Consider the following 19,394-nt stretch of genomic DNA (forward strand, 5'->3'; position numbering starts at 1 on the left):
CACTATGGATTCTACTACACCAGCATCCAGCGCATCCTTACAGTCAGTGTAGTTTCTGAGGTCATTATAGACACTAATTCCTTCCTGTCACAAGCTGTCAGATGTAATGGCAGATCTGTGACGATGTGAAAGTACCCAAGTGGGGACCATGGCTGTCTCCTGGGTCTCCTGGTCCCTTGAGAGGAACCAGGCACAAAAAGGAACCCATCCACATTTGGGTGACACTGGAGAGTGTAATTATAAATAATTTCATTTCTTCAGCTGTGTATAGCCAAGTGGGGTTGTGTAATGTGATAGTTAAAGACAATGTACGTTATGTGCAAAGTGCAGGCAGAGACTCCATCAAAACTAGCTTTGACATCACAACTAAGGCAGAAGGCTAGGCATAACTAGTCATAAGGTGACACAAACAGGAAGGCTTCCTGGAACATAAAGCGTCCAGTCACTCCACAGTCAGCAAACCTGAGTGACTTGCAAGTGGGTGACAGCATCTAAACATCTCAGTACACCAAACACTCCATGACCATGATGAGATCTGCTCCTTTATTTAAGAAAACATTAATCATAAAAAGCTTTACTAAACAAATGTATTAGACTGTATTTAAATCCCGAACACTAATTGGAAGGCTGTTCCATAACTGTGGGGCTTTACTACTTGAGGTGCTACCAAATTGCCTGCACCTTTTTTTGAAGTAGGTGCGACAGATCATGAAAATCCAAAAGTTCGCTCAGTTTAGCTGCTGCATTCTGATCCTAAGACAGAACCTTGTGGAATACCGAACATAACCTTTGTATTTATAGAGAAATCATCATTTAGATCTAAACACTGTGATACACTGTGATACTCTAAACACTGTGATAATGTGATAAATGTTAGGGATGAATAGTAACTTAACTCTAAACTTCATAATTTCTATTCTATGTTTCTATACTTTTTATGTCCATTGCCCCCTTAACACCATGTTCTTAGCTTATCAAGTACACTAGTATAGTCAGTGGTGTCAAAAACTGCACTAAGGTCAAGCAACACCAGCAAGGGGTTGTTCCCATGGATGATCTGCATCACATGCTATGTTTTTCGGGTTCCTGTAAAAGTGTTATACAGTAAAAGGTTGCCCCTCTCTGTGGGTGCATGGTACCCATAAGGTTCTCCAGCATACCTTTCCCCAGAGCTGCTGAATAAGCACAGTACTTTATTATTTCTCTTCCAGTCTGAGTGTATGTGATCCAAAAGAGGAAAGCTGTAGAGCTCTGTCCTCAGTTCTGAGCTCAAACTCCTCCAGACTGAAAGAACTGGACCTGAGTTACAATAAAATACAGGATTCAGGAATGGGATTGCTCTCTGATGGACTGGTGTGTCCACACTGTACACTGGAGAAACTGAGGTAAGATTATCAGTTTTCCACTAAAGATTACATAGTGAAATGTTCTATGTTTGAAATAAGTATCCTATTATAATTTCTTTTTCAGGCTGTGTGGGTGTAACCTGACAGGGGAAAGCTGTAGAGCTTTGTCCTCAGTTCTCAGATCAAACCCCTCCAAACTGAGAGAACTGTACCTAAGTGACAATAAACTAAAGGATTCAGGAGTGAAGCTTCTCTCTTATGGACTGAAGAATCCACACTGTACACTGGAGAAACTACGGTTAGTTACTGACTTAATGTCCTTAAATACATACAGGCAGTTCAAACATTCTGCAGTATCTCCTTGGGAATCACCTTGGGTGTGACCAATCTGAAAGCACCAGCAATAAAATGCTAAACTGTTCCCTGACGTTGGGTCTTTGGATGTTTCTCTGAAACAAGATAGTATTTTCAGTCAAAGTGAATACTTTTATTTCTGCTGTTTTTTTTATTCTGTTCTTTCTATCAGAAAACAAGGCAGGTTCTCATTCTAATACTTCAGAGGCATTACCATGCCTGTTCAGTTATTCTTCTACACAGAGTGGGGTGACAGATCAGCTGATTCCTCAAGACTCCACAAGACTCCCTTGTCCACCCTCAGGAGTCTTATAGTTTGTGGTACAGCATAACAATGGTTTGCTTCATACCTGGAGGGTCGGTCATATAAGGTGACATTAAGGGGATCCACATCTGCTCCACACAGAATCTCCAGTTGTGTCCCACAAGGCTCAGTACTCACTCCTCTTTGATTCTCCCTCTATACAGGTTCTTTTGGCCAAGTCATATCCGCACTTGGGTTTTTGAACTACTGCTATATGGGTGACACTTAACTCATATTCCCCTTTTTTCCTTCAAGCACTCCAATTTCTGCTCAGATCTTAGCATGCCTGGCAGGCATATCATCATGGATGGCAACTCATAATCTGAAACATAATCCCAGCAAAACTGAAATACTGTTCCTCCCAGGTGATTCATCCCTGTGTTGGAATCTTGCAATCTTACTGGATAACTCCCTGATCACACCTTCAATCACTGCACATAACCTTAGGGAAATTGTGGACAATCAACTTTCCTTTTCTTTTCATGTTGTTAATCTGACCTGCTACTGATGATTTCTCCTTTAGGATTTATTCATGTCTGTCCACAGAGGTCAGTCAGGTGCTTGTTAAATCATTTTGGGACTGGACTACTGCAACTCACTCTAGGCAGGTCTACCTCTGAGCACCAATTGGCCTCTGCAAATGATGCAGCTGGTAACTTGTTTTCAACCTTTTAAAGTTCTTCCACACTGCCCCATTGATATGCTCCCTCCATTGGCCTCCTGTAGCTGCAGACATCAGATTTAAAACATTGATGTTTGCTTACAAAGCCAAAAATGGACCAGCACACACTTACCTCAAAGCTTATATAACACTTGTCACTCCCTGCACTGCACCATGCTGTATCAGGTCCTCTAGCACTGCTATACTGATCCCACTATCTCTCAGAGTACAAAGAAGACCTATATGATAACCTTATATATTTTAAAAGAAATTTTTAGTTTGTGACCTAATGAACAAGTATCAATGTATTCATTGATAGAGACTTCAAAAATACTTCTGTAAGTAGGTCTGAATGTATGTTGTAAATGCTGTATTCTCACAGAATGAGAATAATCTTATATTGAGAGGCATGTTATTGTGATCTTGGTTCATTCTTTGTGTTCTTGAATCTGTCATGGCGAAGCTCATCTAACAGTGCAGTGAAGGGAAAGGACCTCCTGCATATTTTCATCTATGATTTCTTCTAATGACTCTGACTGTGACTATGGTGAATCTGGGTTTTTCTGTGCAACTGGCAGAGTTGCACAGAAAGGCTGCTTGGCAATCTCCATGCAGGGAGATCCCTCTATGGAACTCACCTTTGTTGGAAGACAAAAAGAAAGTGAATGAAGATAAGATGATGTGATGATTGCTCTTATATGAGAATATTGAGGAAGATGAAAAGGATGCAGTCCTCCTCCTAATCTTCCCTCCAGATCTTGTAGTGCTTTAGATGTGTCTCCATAGCTGGATGACGTCCATCTCATAGAAATGTGTAGGGAAGCAATTGCTGAACTCTGTATTGATTGGCTGTCACAACAAGATGACCAGGCTGTGAAGACATATTTATATGATGAGAAGAGGCAGGAATCATGCACTTACCTAGTCAGAAAGCTGATTCTAGCCATCCCAGCATCTCTAGGACAAGACAGAATGTTCCAGATTTCTCTATATGGGATTTTCACTATGTGGAGCAATTAATAATGACTAACCCCCTCCCAGTCAAGTTGTCATTTATTCTCTGCCTATTCTTAATTAGTAGGTTGGACAGAAAATCTTCTCTATCAATCTTTTGCCTTGGCTGTCAGAGCCCTGAATGCCACCTCAGGGCTCTCATCATATCAGGTCACCGGATTCTGCATTGTGGGAAGAGATCTGCATCATTCCAAATAGATAGATAGATAGATAGATAGATAGATAGATAGATAGATAGATAGATAGATAGATAGATAGATAGATAGATAGATAGATAGATAGATAGATAGATAGATAGATAGATAGATAGATAGATAGATAGATAGATAGATAGATAGATAGATACTTTATTCATTCCAAAGGGAAATTCACACTCAACCTATGTTCCTCCAGAGGAGCAGTCCATGGATAGGGAAACAGCTCTGAGGTTGGATCTCTCAGACCTGTCTGTGGAAGAAGGAAGACAGTCAATCCAAGAGCACTTGTCAGGGCAGCAGGGATCAGTATGCACCAGCCATGCTACTTGTGCAGGAAGGATGAAGAGGATATTGCATCATGCCTCCCCAGGACATTTACTGCTCTACCCACCACCACCGGTCCATGTGCCTTGGATTGTCCTCTTCTTCTTCTGATCCCTCCACCCTCAGTTGGTGAGTTAGCTGTGGCAGAAGCTACCATAGATCGCTTCACATTGCACTTGTATGCAGGTTTATGAGAGGTGCATGGCTTTTGAATAGAGTTGCAAACCCTCTGTTTCCTCAACGTGATCTAGTGTGGCAGCCTATAGTGAGTGTTAATTTAAACTCCTTTTCATGTTAACACCTGTCACATTGGAGGCTAATTATGTTGAGTTGTAACAATATGGGACTTGGTCCTCCAGACGTCTGAGGGCACACAGGAACTGTTTATAGGTGTTACTGCACTATTCATGGTATAGGTAGGATTGTGTGTTTATGTTGTGTGCATCAGTGGCCTGTTTGACATGCCTGCTTCAGAAAGCATATCTACAGTGCAGGAGTTGTCTATATACTTTAGTGAGATACTCCTCTTTCAAATATATGCTGAAAATTAGGCACAAACTGTCCGCAGCGATATACATGGAGGCAGGACTCCGATTTCAGTGCTGTGATTGGTATTCCAACTAACAAGCATGGTGTTATTGGTACCTCCAGGATTGGACACACCCAAAGTGATTCCCATAATGAGATTCCTGACTCCTGTTATCAGAGTTACATAAGCAACCTAAAAATTTCATCTGTTGTCATTGTAGATTAATGGTCTGATGTGTTTTCAGTCTTGTGTGTGCAAGATGGAGAGGAAATGTTCTGTATATAAAAACTCTGTAGTTGAAGTTTTGAGTGCTAATGTTGAGTGTGTTAAATGTAAGAAGTCTTTCTGTCCTGCAGGTTGTTTAACTGTAGTATTACTGATGAAGGTTGTGTTGATGAAGAACTGACTCTCTATGGTAATAAAATAGGAGAATCAGGAGAGGAGCTACTCGATGATCTAGTGAAGGATCCACACTGTGAACTGGAGACAGTTACCACACGCACATGAAGAAATGACTGATAAAAGAATAATGTATTTAAATCATTCTCATTGCTGAATCAGGAAGCTGCTGCACAGTTGCAATGTACATTTAAAGGGAAAATGAAAAATACTAACAATTCATAATAACATAATATGTTATTATGACACAGTATGACACTACGAGAGAACTTAACTATAAATTAACAGATTTTCTAGTGTATTTTCATCTTTTATTCATGCATCTTTAATATTCTGAGTATATTATACAGTTGTTTATAATGAAGAATGTTTTGTAAATGCACTTTATGTTTACCCATGATTTATAATTTTTTTTATACATCATGATATAAATTTGCAGTGTGTAGTACAAAATAAATAGTTACTGTGGCTTGAGGTGGATTTTTCAGTAACAAAAACAAAGTCAATATGTGATCTGTGTCTTTACTTTCTCTACTTTACTTTCTCCAAGAATGTGGTTCTTGATGTATATTGCTGGATGTGCGTCTGTGCATGGGCATGTGTGTGTGTGTGTGTGTGTGTGTTTTTGGGGGGGGGGGGGTTAAAATAGAGTTTAAAATAAAGAGACATGACCAACTCCATCAAATGCTTGTTCCTGATGGAGTTTATACAGTTGTTGTTTTATTTGACTGCTGGTTTCTCTCTTACACTCCTGATCATGAGTCTGAGAGTCTGATGTGATATCTGGTGTGATTCACATGTTCACTATGATTAGCTGCAGTTCTATCAACTTCCCACCTGCATATTTTAAAGTAATTGTGCTGACAGGGATGTTTAAGTTTCTTTGCCTCGGCTCCATAGCTTTCTTTATTCAAGTTTTGTTCCTGAGAACTTTAGGAAACTCCTTCGTCTTCACCATGATTGCTAATTCTTGTATGAAATCTTATTAATAGTATGGTCTTAGATAAAATATGATGAATGACGAACACAATTAAAAATAAATAACACAACTATTTTTATTGGCACACAATTTACATTTATACAGATAAGTAGTAGTAGCAGTTTGGTGGTCCTTGGATTAGAACCCACAACCTTTTGATGAACAACCTGAGGCCTTAACCATGGAGCTACTCACCACTGCAGCTGTCACTGCTATAGTTAAAAGTAAATAATTGTTATAACTATAATTGCAGATTATGGTCAAAAGTATGTGAACCCCTGACCATCACACCCATATCTGCTAGATAAATTTCTCATTACAGATTTATTCACTCTTTGCTTTCCAATAGATTTTGGAACATGGCTGTGGGGATTGTCTGAGTGTCACTTGATGGCTGAGTGTCACTTGAGTTCTTTCACTCTAACCATGTCTTCAGTGAGCTGCTTTGTGCTTCAGACTTTGAGGAAACAATTTGCAGATGAAGCACATAAGTGTGTGATGGTCAGGGGGTGCACATACGTTTGGCCATACAGTTTATAAAGAGTTTATTAGGAACTGTTCATCTGCTTTTTCATACAGATATCTAATCATAAGGCAGCAGTCTACAGTAACTCAAATAATCACTCTTTATAGTAGTTGTGAGTAGAAATGCATCTCATAGCCAACAGGAAATCAGGATTATATAAATAACCCATTAAATCAGTTTAATAGTTATAATGTTGTAATTTGTAGATTTAATTTTGGGTAAGGTTAGTAAATAAGATAGATCCTGTTCTCATGTATAACTCTCTCTCTCTCTCTCTCTCTCTCTCTCTCTCTCTCTGATATGATCCTTCGCCACTCATCTCCTTTCTCTCATCTCTTTTTTTATTTTAGTTATTAAGAAAATAGAAAACACAGAACACAAACTCCTCTGACTTGAAGATGTCAGAAATCTTTGGAAAAGTTTACCATGTGAAAAATATTAAAACATTATTAGTTTATGAGCTGTTATAATGTAGGGAGAAGTGACTGTGTGAATTGTCATGTGAAAAAATGGAGGATAAAACAACAAAAACATGTTGCAGTTACACACAGTGACCAGCAGATGTCGTGAGCAGATTACACGTCAAACAGAAAGTGAAACAGTTTCACGACAAACAAAGGGAAGTACTTCAGGAGAGAAAAACAGTAAGAATATGTTTATTTAAAACTACAACACGTTAACGTTATAAATGTACACGATATGAAGAAGAGTGTTGCTATTTTTTATGTATTTTTTAGTATTTTAATGAAGTGTTAATGTATATAGTTCTGACTTTTTAACCTGATATTTATCTGTCTGCGTCTCCACATCGAGTTATATAACACACGCAGAGCCACAATTATGTTAACTTTATTCAGCGGAATTTGAAGAGCAATTTCTTTTCTACAGTAAAATCTTTATTAAAGATTACATTCCGCATTTTGCGCTGTTTTGCTATCGTCAAAATGTAACGCAAAAAGCGAAATGTGTTGTCTACGCTCTGTTTACATTCAGATGGCCTTTCACAAATTGTGTGTGTGTGTGTGTGTGTGTTTGTGTGTGTTTGTGTGTGTGTGTGTGTGTGTGTGTGTGTGTGTGTTTGTGTGTGTGTGTGTGTGTGTTTGTGTGTGTGTGTGTTTGTGTGTGTGTGTGTGTGTTTGTGTGTGTGTGTGTGTGTGTGTGTGTGTGTGTTTGTGTGTGTGTGTGTGTGTTTGTGTGTGTGTTTGTGTGTGTTTGTGTGTGTGTTTGTGTGTGTTTGTGTGTGTGTGTGTGTGTGTTTGTGTTTGTGTGTGTGTGTGTGTGTGAGACAGTTGTGGTCAGTAATGAAGTAAATGTAATTTGTTACTGTATTCAAGTATCTTTATCCAGTATTTGAACTTTCATACTCAGAGTCCTCCTCTGCCTCAATTTCATCTTACAAGAATTCAACATCATAGTTATCTACGTAAGCTAACATAATGAGTAACTCTTGAGCAGCAGTCTATATTAATGTTACTGATCTTTAATTTCGTTTGCCACAAAATTCTCTCACATTAACGAGAGCCTCTTTAACAACAACCACACAGCGACATCTAGTGGTTATTTTAACAAAGTGTTCTCAAACAATAATAATATTAACCTCAGGATTCTACACATACCACATGCAATATCACATCACGTGCAATATCATATTATGTGCAATATGGTCTTAGTTCCCTAGCACCTTTCTTTGTATTTTTGTATATATTTTGTATACATGGAATATTTCATTTATATTTATTTCTCTTGTAATCTGATGCAGTTTCTGGCAAAATAATTTCCATTCTTTTTCTTTTTTTAATTTCTTATCTTATCTTATCAGTTTTGTGAAGATTGTCCAAAAACTACGAAGACTAGTTCATAAAAGTAGGTTTTGCATAACACCCCTGATGACCCACAGGGTTTTTGTGTTGTCTTTGTTTCTCTTGGGATCCCTTTAAGGTCTGGTTCCTCATAGGATTATATTTGTTAATAATAACTTCTCAGGGAGTATTTCCTTCAACATCACCTTTGGCTTGTTCATTAATTTTCAATAAAAATTGTAGAATTTATATACTGAATTTATATGTTACTGTAAAGCTGCCTTGAGGCAATTTCTATTATTAAAAGTGATATACAAATAACATTGAACTGAATTTAACTGATTTGACTGAAATTATTAATATTCCAGTGATAATGTTAGCATGCATACCTTGTATTTTTTGTTGTTGCCTTATTAAAATGTGTGTTCTAGAATGAAAAGGAAAAAGAGACCAGAACCCAGCAAAGTGTCTATGAAGAGTGACCAGTCAATGAGCAAGCCAATTTACTTCAGAGGCAAAGACAGTTCTACTGATCAGAGGTCAGTAGAGTGAGGTCTTTTACAGCAGTGTTCCACATAATAAACATTATATGAACTCCTTCATGAGCTTTATTGAGTACTGAAACATTGAAACAGTAAACTGTTCAGTGCAGCAGGTAGACTGGCAGTGAGGAGGACTGATTTTTGAGTTCAGTTTAGCCTACAGTTCCTGAGTTGGTCTGTGCTGCTACAGAACCCTAATTAGAAATTATGTAGTAGTTTGATGTCAGTTTTGTGAAAGCTGTCTAAAAATTCTAGGATTAAATCATAAAAGTAGGTTTTGCATATTAGGCAAATTGTAAATTTGAGTAGGTAGGTCTTTTTACACTTTATTGTTTAAGATATATGCTTGTTTTGTGTGCATTAATATGCATATCACCCCTGGTGACCCACAGGGTTTTTGTCTTGGCTTCACTTTGAAATCTGATTTCTCATAAGAATTTTTTTTTAATATCTTCTCGGGGAGATTTTCCTCACCTACATTTACATTTATGGCATTTGGCAGATGCCCTTATCTAGAGCGACTTACATTTATGTCATTTATACAGCTGAGCAATTAAGGGTTAAGGGCCCTGCTCAGGGGCTCAGCAGTGGCAGCTTGGTGGATCTGGGATTCGAACTCACAACCTTCTAATCACTAGTCCAACACCGTAACCCTTAAACGCAAACAAAATTAATAAATATATAAATAAAAATAAAGCTGCTTTGAGGCAATGTCAGTTATTAAAAGTGATATTTACTTTTAGATTTATTGCATTTGGCAGTGACCCTTATCCACAGTGATATACAAAACTGCTTTGAAGTCTCTATCAATGAATACATTAACACTGGTTCAACAGGTCACAGACTTAGAATACCACCAGCCTAAAAACTGTGTTTGGAGAAAATATACACAAAACAAACTGGGAAAATAAGAGCTAGTTTAAGTGTTTCAGGAAGAGGTGGGACTTCAGCCGTCATTTGAAGATGACATCTTTTCAGACATCTACGAGACGTTCATTCTACCACCTCAGTGCCAGAACAGAGAAGAGTCTAGATGTATACCTACCTTGTACCCTGATGGTGGGACCAGTAGAGCAGTGCTAGTGGATCTGAGGGAGCGAGGTGGTGCTGGTCCATTCTTGGCTTTGTAGGCAAGCATTAGTGTTTTGAATCTGATGCAGCTACCGGAAGCCAGTGGAGGAGCAGCAGTGGGGTGGTGTGGGAGAACTTAGGCAGGTTGAACACAAGCCGTGCAGATGGATTTGGATCATTTGCAGTGGACGAATCGCATACAGATGAAGACCTGCCAGTAAAGAGTTGCAGTAGTCCAGTCTCAAAATGACCAGAGATTGAACAAGCACTTGAGTAGCCTGTGTGGATAGGAATGGTCGAATCCTTCTAATGTTGTACAGAAGAAACCGACATGAGCGTATCACATTGGCAACATGGGAGGAAAAGGACAGTTGATTGTCCATGGATACCCCAAGGTTGCGAGCAGTGGCCAAAGAGGAGATCAGGGAGTTGTGCTGGAATATCACAAGATCCTGGGCTGGGGATGAATCACCTGGGATGACCAGCAGTTCAGTTTTGCTGGGACTGAGTTTCAACTTATGAGCTGCATCCACAGTGATATGTCCGCCAGACACGCTGAGAGCCGAGCAGAAGCTGTGGTATCTGAGGGAGTGAAGAAGAAGAGAAGTGTCATCAGCATAGCAGTGGTATGAAAGCCATGTGAGAATATAACTTTGTCAAGAGAGTGAGTATAGAGTGAGAAAAGGAGAGGACCAAGTACTGAGCCTTGTGGGACACCAGTGGAGAGTCTGTGTGTAGCAGATATCAATCCCCTCCATGTTACCTGATATGAAAAACCTACCAGGTAGAAAGCAAACCATTCCCATGCTGTTCCACGAATTCCAAGACTCCTGAGGGTAGACAAGAGAGTCTTGTGGTTAACCGTGTCAAATGCTGCAGAAAGGTCGAGGATGAGGACCGATGAGAGCTTGACTGATTTAGCAGCATGTAGTGTCTCAGTGATGGCCAGAATGGAATTTGCTGCTTTGAAGCCAGACTGGTTGGGATCTTGGAGATTGTTCTATGAGAGATAGACAGAGAGTTGATTATAAACAATGCATTCAAGAACTTTAGTAAGAAAAGAGAGAAGTTATACCAGTCTGTAGTTGCTGATGTCTGAGCGATCTAGAGTAGGTTTTGTCAGGATGGAAATAACCCTTGCTTCTTTTGAAAGTAGTAGTTAATGACCAGATGCTATGTATATACAAATGACACTGAACTAAATTTAACTGATTTAATTATATAAATTGATATGATAAATATCATCAATTTAACAGCAACCTGTGATTTACATATAACTTCAGAATTTCTGTGGTTGCTTTATTAAAATGTGTGTTCTAGAATGAAGAGGAAAAAGAGATCAGATTCACCAGAAACCAGCAAAGTGTCCATGAAGAGTGACCAGTCAATGAGCAAGCCAATTTACTTCAAAGGCAAAGACAGTTCTACTGATCAGAGGTCAGTATAGTGAGGTCTTTTACAGCAGTGTTCCACCTGATCAAAATAATAAACATTGTGTGAACTCTTTAATGAGCTTTATTGAATACAGAAGCATTAAAACAGTAAACTGTTCAGTGCAGCAGGTAGACTGGCAGTGAGGAGGACTGATTTTTGAGTTCAGTTTAGCCTGTAGCCCCTGAGTTGTAAAGGTCTGAGGTGCTACAGAACCCTAATTAGAAATCCACTTAGAGATTAATCCATAGTTGCACCCTAACAAATTCTAGGCTGATCACACAGCCTGATTTTTGTCTTGGCTTTGTTTGTCTTGGGTTACCCTTTTAATTCTGGTTCCTCTCAAGGTTTCTTCATAATGTCATCATCAGGAAGTTTTTCCTCAACTCCATCACCTTTGGCTTGCTAATTTAATTTCAGTTACACATTTTGAATTTATTTTGTGAATTTATATGTACACATAAAGCTGATTTGCGACAATGTATATTGTTTAAAATAATATACAAATAAAATTGAAATGAATTTAACTGAATTGAACATAAAGTCTGTATACCAATCATAAGGTGCATACCTTATATTTTGTTGTTGCTCTGTTAAAATCTGTGTCCTAGAAAGATGAAGAGAAAGAGATCAGATTCACCAGAAACCAGCAAAGTGTCCATAAAGAGTGACCAATCAATGAGCAAGCCAATTTACTTCAGAGGCAAAGACAGTTCTACTGATCAGAGGTCAGTATAGTGAGGTCTTTTACAGCAGTGTTCCACCTGATCAAAATAATAAACTTTATTTGAATTCCTTCATGAGCTTTTTCAGGAGAACAGTGTTGTAGCAGTGAGGATGACTACTTTAAGACAATATAACTATTTTATTCATAGTGAAATTTGTTATCAAGAAATTTTTGAGTCAGTGTATTAAGAGAATAGTGTATAAAATTGATATTTGCAAGTGTTGTGCAGCTATAAATACATATGGACCTTATTACATGATGTGGTTTATTTGTTCACAGGGTTAAGAACAAGAAATCACATGATTTGGAGACCATATTCAAGGTTTGTGTCATTTTAATGTACCGCATGTAACTTGTGTCTGAGTAATTTGCAGGGTTTTTAAATTTGTAATAAGGACATCAGCAGGGAAGATTAAAGAGAGGAACTCTCTCTCTCAGTTTGATGCCAGATGGACATCATATGGTATACCCTAAATATGGCTTTGTATGTTTTTATTTGGATAAACTCAAGCCTTAATAAATATAATGTGAAAATGGTACTTAGATGAAAAACCACTGATGCTCCTATTCAAATTAAAAAATATTTAGAACTTTTTGATTCTAGTATACAGACGTGGATGAATAATGAATAATAATAACACAATATATTTTCTGGATTTGGCAGACACCCTTATACAGAGCAACTTACCTTTATCTTGTTTATACAACTGAGGTTTAAGGGCCTTGCTCAAGGGACCAGCAGCAGCTTGGTGGTGCAGGGATTTAAACTTACAATGCTCTGATCAATAGTCCAATGCCTTAAACAATTCAATTCAATTCAATTTTATTTGTATAGCACTTTTAATAAAGAGCATTGCCTTAACGCAGCTTTAAATGAGAAACATAAGAAAACAACAAACATATAAACAGACAAACAGTCCTAGATGTTATCCCAAGTGAGGCGACTGTGGCAAGGAAAAACTCCCTTAGATGGTATAAGGAAGAAACCTTGAGAGGAACCAGACTCAAAAGGGAACCCATCCTCATTTGGGTGACAGCAGAGAGTGTGATTATATTGTGCATTTATGTGTAGTCAGTTGTGTGATGCCGCTACAGCATGTGTGCAGTCTTGTGTAAATTAATAAAGAGGTTGTTGTCTTCCACATAAGGTTGACAGTGTTGCTTTTAATCCCCCCAGTCCTCACAAGCAGAACCCGGCTGGAGCTGGTCCATCTCCGGATGCCACTGGAGCCGGCACAGTCTCTGTATGCCTCGGGATGGGTAGAAGAAGGAAAACAATGGAACAGCATTAGCGTAGCTGTTGTTCATAATATTAGCAGCACTAGATGATAATGTGTATTTAATCAGATGTACTGGAGCACAAGGTTATGGGATGTGTTAAATGTATGCCAGGCTGAAGAGATAAGTCTTTAGTCTACGTTTAAACTGGGAGACTGTGTCTGAGCCCCGAACACTGTCAGGAAGACTGTTCCAAAGTTTTGGAGTTAAATACGAAAAGACTCTACCCCCTTTTAGTGGACTTTGATATTCTGGGAACTATCAAAAGTCCGGAGATTTGTGATCTTAAAGAGCGTGGTGGATTGTAATGTGTTAGAAGACTGGAGAGATATGTGGGAGCTAAACCATTTAGAGCCTTGTACGTAAGTAGTGCTAATTTATAGTCAATTCTAAGTTTAACAGGTAGCCAGTGCAGGGATGATAATATTGGGGTTATATGATCATATTTTCTTGATCTGGTAAGAACTCTGGAGGCTGCATTCTGGACTAACTGTAGCTTGTTTATTGAAGATGCAGGACAACCACCAAGCAATGCAACAACACTAAGCTGCCAACTTCCCACATGACCTAGTGTCAACCAAAAGAGAGAATGTGTTACTTTTTGAGTCTGGTTATATTTCAAGGGTTCTTTCTCATGTTGTCTGAGAGTCTTTGACCTTGTTACTGTTACCTCCGTTCTCTAAATCTATACACATCATTAACATATATTTACATAATAAGCTTATGTGGTAGTGTCACATTATTCCCAAATAGTAGCAAAATTATGGGTAGTGAGACAGAATCACAGTTTTAGCTGTTCTATTCGAAAGTCTTTTCTTCTTTTTATCAAAACATCTTTCACTATGTAACTTTGTAATATTTAGGTTGGTTACTGTGTGTTTCATCCAGGAGCTGGAAAACAAAGTCATCACTCTGATAAAGAATGAGCTGAAGAGGTTTAAAAAAGTCCTGAGTTCAGATTACCCAGCATGTACTGAGAGGGAGGTGGAGGATGAGGAGGATCTGTACAGTGTCAGACAGGGAGCTCTGAAGATCACGCTGCATGTCCTGAAGAACATGAACCACACAGATCTCGCTAAAACACTGCAGAACAGTAAGAATTCTAGTCCATGAATTTACCACTCACTACTTTCAGTTACAGCATAGTGCTGTTGAATTCTGGATTGCGATTGGTCAGAAGCTGAATTTTCTATAACTGCAGCTCTGATAGTAGTGCAGCTTCTAATCTTCCCTACTGCTTATCTTAGGTCACTCCTTCTATGACATGTTTTCAACAGTAACAGCTCATTCACAGTGCTGAATAATGGACACACATTTTAAAAAGGTTTGCAATTGTTGAAATGGTGATGTTTTCTTAAAGTAAACATTAAGTTAATGTTTGTGGAAGGAGTCTCTCATGTCAAAGGTTTTATACCAGTCAAAGGTAAATCTCAACTCCCATCCAACAAGCTCTAGTCCTCTTGGCTTTTCTCATTTCTGCATTCCTTCTTCTAGACACTAGGCAGCTGCTCTTTTATTCACATAGGAAGAATGCCCTGAAAATGGTCTTTAGCCCTCTCCAGCTATAGCTATCAATGCTTAACCACTCCATATCTCTGATCATCACTTGCTATTCTTCACCATATCCCTCCCTATCCTGTCTAAAACCAACTAATAACATTTCTTTCCCACTTTTCTTTCTTCCTTACTACTGGAGTTAGCCACAGACACTTTGCACTCCTCACTTACTTCATCCATAGACCTACTCTGCCCTCTGTTTTATAAACCCAGGAAGCTTTCTTGCCTTGTTTCTTGGCTATTGGGTGTATAATCAAGTCAAAGTCAAAAAAGCTTTATTGTCACTTCAACAATACACACTACTTGCAAAAAGTTAAGGATATTTGTCTTTTGGGTGAAATTTATAGAAAATGTAAAAAGTTCACACTACAGTGATATTATATCATGAAAGTAGGGCATTTAAGTAGAAGCTGCAGTGGTGATTTCTTCATCTCAAACAATTTATTGAAACAAAATCCAACAACAGTGGTGGGTATACCACAACAAAAAATCTCAATGTCTCAATAATTTGTCATGTGCCCTTGACCATCAATTACAGCTTGACAACGACGTCTCATGCTGTTCACGAGTCGACTTATTGTCTGCTGAGGCATGGCATTCCACTCTTCTTGAAGGGCGGCCCTCAGGTCATTGAGGTTCTGGGGTGCAGGGTTACGAGCTTCTACACGGCGACTCGGCTGATCCCAGAGGTTTTCTATGGGACTCAGGTCTGGAGAAAGTGCAGGCCACTCCATTTGAGGTACCCCAGCCTCCAGCAGCCGTTCCCTAATGATGTGACCTCGATGAGCTGGAGCATTGTCGTCCATGAAGATGAAATTAGGCCTGTGTTGTTCATGCAGGGTCACAATGACTGGATTAATGATGTTATTCAGGTAGTATTGGCTTGTCATTGTATCATTCACAAGATGTAGTTCTGTATTGAGTAGACACACCTGCCCAGACTGTAACACCACCACAACAGTCTCCAACATCGTTGGCGGCCATCATTTCTGCTCAATGTTTCATCAGAGAACAGCACTGAGGCCCACTGGTCCCTCATCCAGCGTAAATGCTTCCTGGCCCGATGCTTGTGCCTGGTGGTGTGGTCAGATACACTTGCAGGTCGTCTAGCCTGCTGTCCAGATGTAAACGGTTTTGAATGGTCTGACGTGACACTTGGGTGCCTCTCACCTCCCTTAAATGTGCCTGGAGTTGAGTGGCATTCATCATCCGGTTCCACAGGGCACTGTTCACAATGAAGTGGTCATCAACGTGGGATGTGGCCAAAGGACGTCCACTTCTATGCCTTTCTGTGACTCTTCCAGTCTCTCTGTATCTCTGTCCCAACCTGCTGATGACACTCTGTGACACTCTAAGCTCAGTGGCCACTTCCCTCTGAGAACATCCTGTTTGAAGCCTCACAATGGATCAGTTGTTAAATGTGGTCTGGGTCTTATGATGTCAAAATGTGAACAGCATGATGAAGAGGACTGTTTAAATACCAATTCTAATGGAACCAGAAAATTTATTGGTGGATTCATGGATCAAACACCAGTTGTGAATTTTGCCGTTAAGCACCTTGTTAGAGAACAGCAAGTTCTGCAGAAAGTACTGAAACACTGAACAGTTGGACATGTGCATTCAAAAGTGTAGAGAAGGTCAAATTAAGTTCACCTGGAAAGGTTATAGTGCATTTTAGGTGCATCCTGAAATTTCACCCGAAAGCCCAATATCCTTAACTTTTTGTGCGTTGTGTATATATGATGCAGTACACGGTGAAATGAAACAAAGTTCCTCCTTGACCAGAGGTGCTACACAGAACAATAACAAAGTACAGGAGATGCGGACAAAAGTAGAACTAAATTATACTACAAGGTTCATTAAAAAAAATAAATAAATAAACATACAACATAATTGCATAGGATGACAAGACAGTGCAAACAAACAAGACACATAACACCGACTATGTGAAAAAGGACAGTGTTATACAGTGAGTGCAAAGAAGGATAAGCAACAGGGTTAGGGACAGTGAATAATAGCAGCAGAAGTATTTTAGTTATAACAGATACAAATATTTAAAGTGACGTGTGCATATAAACAAGATCAATTTTGTGTTTGTGTGTCCGTCTCCAGCTCAGTTCAGATCTCTGTTGAGATACCTGATTGCCTGAGGGAAGAAGCTGTTCATCAGTCTGGTTGTGCGGGTCCGAATGCTTCGGTACCTTTTTCCAGATGGCAGGAGGGTGAAGAGTGTGTGTGAGGGGTGTGTGGGGTGTGTAAGAGTGTGTGTGAGGGGTGTGTGGGGTGTGTAAGAGTGTGTGTGAGGGGTGTGTGGGATCATCTACAATGCTGTTGGCATTGCGGATGCAGCGTGTGGAGTAAATGTTCGTGATAGAGGGAAGAGGCTGTTAGCCGCTGCACCTCCTCTCTGTATGCTGACTCATCGTTCTTGCTGATGAGACCCACCATGGTCGTGTCATCTGCGAACTTGATGATGTGGTTGGATCTGTTCATTGCTGCACAGTCGTGAGTCAGCAGAGTGAACAGCAGTAGATTGAGCACGCAGCCCTGAGGAGCTCCAGTACTGGAGATGCTGTTCCCGATCCGGACTGACTGGGGTCTTCCAGTCAGGAAATCCAGGATCCAATTGCAGAGGGCGGTGTTGCTGCCCATCAGACTCAGCTTCTCGATTAGGAGCGATTTGGATGATATGCAAACTGCATTGGGTCTAGTAATGCTGGCAACAGACTCTGTTCTGCACATTCCCTGAGCACTCTGCCAGGAATGTTGTTTGGTCCAGCAGCTTTCTGTGGGTTAACTATACGTAGAGTTTTCCTCATGTCGGCCATGGTGAGACAGAGCACCTGATCGTCTGGAGGAGGGATGGTCTTCCTCACTGTCACGTCATTCCATGCCTCAAACCGAGAGTAAAAAGCTGTTCAGCGCATCTGGAAGGGAGGCATCACTGTCACAGGCAGGTGAAGTTGTCCTGTAGTTGGTGATGGACTGGATGCCTTGTGTGGGAGATAATTTTGTAAATGAGGATATATGTATGAGGTGTGTGTTTGGTGTAGTGTGAAATAATCAGGGGACAGCAGGAGTGAGTTCACAGGTAAGGTTTATTCGTTAGGTCGTTTGAGCTTGAGAACAATGTAGGGTTTAACACAGCATGTTGCTCTGTCACGGGCCTTGCACACAGGCTGCAAGGGCTTTGGAGAACAAATAGTTGTATCGATGATGTCAGTCTGGCAGGCTTTCTCTGCGGTACCAGGCTTTCCAAACTTGGACCAATCAATGGTGGAGACGCACCCTAGATTATCATGGTCAATCTTCGCTCCACTGGTACCTTGAGCGGCAGTGATCTCATTATGAAGTAAACGCAGCGCGTGCTGGACGGCGATGGTGGTACCAGGTGAAATATCTAGAGTACATAAGTAGAAGACAGCGGATAAATCAGAAAAGCCGTGAAGTGTAGAGTGTAAGGTAGAAAAATAAAAGAAAGGGTGTTGGCCCTTGAAGGACTGAGAACTTACCCATGCTGTCTCCTGAAGAAGAATGAGGTGTTGGAGAGAGTGAGGCCGAAGACAATCCCACTGGTGGGGGCGGAAACGCCCAATTTTTAATATAATGATTTAGGAAAGTTTAATTATAATGGTATTCGAAAAGTTGTAAATTCAAAGATAATGGTGTAAAAAAAGAACCTAAAAGGTCCTAAAAAGAAAAATGGGTGGGATTGTCTCGGCAAAGAACCAGTGACGTGTTGCATTGGAAAGATAAGGGAAATGTATATAAAGGCTGTAGTTGGAGTTCCCTGGCGAGAGGTTGTTGGGACGTTCATGTGTGAGCATCTCAATTCTTGTATCAGCGCTGATTACAAAATAAAATCTCTTATCTGCATTCATCTAGTCTGCTTGATTGGCTTATTTAGTTTGGAGGCCTTACTAACTGTGAGTCTCGCTCAGACTGAGCTGTTGGGTCGGTGTGGAGCTGGAGTCAGATCTTAGTAGTGAGTACAGTAGAATTTTTATTCCACACTTGCCACATGTGCCGAGTGTCACCGCTGCTCTGGAAGTGGCCGTGGATTCTCTGGGTGTGTGCACACTTTGCCTCTCTGATGGCTCGAGACAGTTTGGCCTGTGCTGTTCTTAGGGTGTCCTTGTCTCCAGCTCTGAAGGCAGACTCTGGCTTTTAGCAGCGCACACACCTTTGCGGTCATCCATGGCTTCTGGTTTTAGTGTGTGGTGATGGACTTGGAGACGGTCACATCATCAATATACTTTCCGATGTAGCCGGTCACATATGAAGTGTATTCCTCCAAGTCTGTGGTTTCACCGTTGGTTGCAGCCTCCCTGAACATGTCCCAGTCAGTGCACTCGA

At 40.1% G+C, this 19,394-nt stretch overlaps 1 pseudogene; it reads left to right on the top strand.

Moving 5' to 3' along the window:
• LOC131345737 (NACHT, LRR and PYD domains-containing protein 3-like) overlaps window positions 1-19,394 on the top strand; it is a 566,556-nt pseudogene that overhangs the window by 13,320 nt on the left and 533,842 nt on the right.

This window comes from Hemibagrus wyckioides, linkage group LG25, assembly GCF_019097595.1.
Source record: "Hemibagrus wyckioides isolate EC202008001 linkage group LG25, SWU_Hwy_1.0, whole genome shotgun sequence".
NCBI classification, from domain to species: domain Eukaryota; kingdom Metazoa; phylum Chordata; class Actinopteri; order Siluriformes; family Bagridae; genus Hemibagrus; species Hemibagrus wyckioides.